Below are 1,126 nucleotides of genomic sequence, written 5' to 3' on the forward strand. Positions count from 1 at the left end.
TCCTTGGCAAAATACCACATATGACAGGGTTCCCACCCTTACTCCTAATTATTTCTATTGCTGACCTATACCTGCTAATCAGGTCTTCACTCCTACATCTGCCAACATCGTTGCCTCCAGCACTGAGACAGATAATAGGATTGCTCCCATTACCTCTCATGATCTGTAGGTATCATACCCTTGCTTGGGCACCTCCCTGTCAGTCAACCACAAGAACCTTGTGTAGTCCGTGTCTTGTGGCTGCAACCCAATACGTAGGAAGGCCTTGCTAATGTCTGCCACATAGGCGTACTGTTCTGTCCTGAATCTCAACAACACATCTGCTAATTTCTGCATCAGGGAGGGCCCTGTGAGCAGACAGTCATTCAACGATGGCTCTCTGGGACTCGCCTGCGAGCTGCAGTTGAAGACTACTCTGATGGGAGTGGTTACCGACTCCTTGGTGACTGCCATGTGTGGAAGATAATGGGTGTTTTTCCCAGGGCTGGCATTGGGCACTTTCTCAATGAACCCAAGGGCCAGCTGTTCCTTAATAATATCATCATATTTCCCCACCAGACCCTTCTTGGTCAGGTTGCTCACCAATGAATTCAACTGACCCAGTGCCTTCTTGAAAATAGTGGGCAGCGTTGGGTGTCCCAGCTTCCATGGGAGTCGCACCCAGTACTGCCCGTCCCTGAACTGCACATGGTTCAAGTAATCTCGATACGTCTCTTCGTGTTCAGGGGGCGGCTGGTCACCCTTAATCCAGGTCCCATAGTTTATGGACCGGCTCACTGTCGGATGTGCCAACTTGCGTCTCTGACAGACCTTCGTGCACCCCAATGTGCATCACCAGTACAGCCTCAGTCGCTGTAATACCGGAGCCCTCCTTTCCAGGGGTTGCAGGGAAATGAGCTGGTACCCCGCCTCCTACGATGTACCCTGCTGGAGTCCTGTACAGGCCAACACCCTCCTTGATAACCCTTCTCGTAGACGCGAACTCGTCTATGTAATCTCCTCCTACCAAGATTCCCACATTACTAACGTTGTCTGTAGCAATGTCTGGTTCCGCTAGCTTCACACCTAACTCCCTCAAATGTTTGACTGCTGTGGCTAGTCCCTTAGTGGTAATGATATTGGGCAG

The sequence above is a fragment of the Cherax quadricarinatus genome, chromosome 81 (genome assembly GCF_038502225.1).
Source record: "Cherax quadricarinatus isolate ZL_2023a chromosome 81, ASM3850222v1, whole genome shotgun sequence".
Classification (NCBI taxonomy): Eukaryota; Metazoa; Arthropoda; class Malacostraca; order Decapoda; family Parastacidae; genus Cherax; species Cherax quadricarinatus.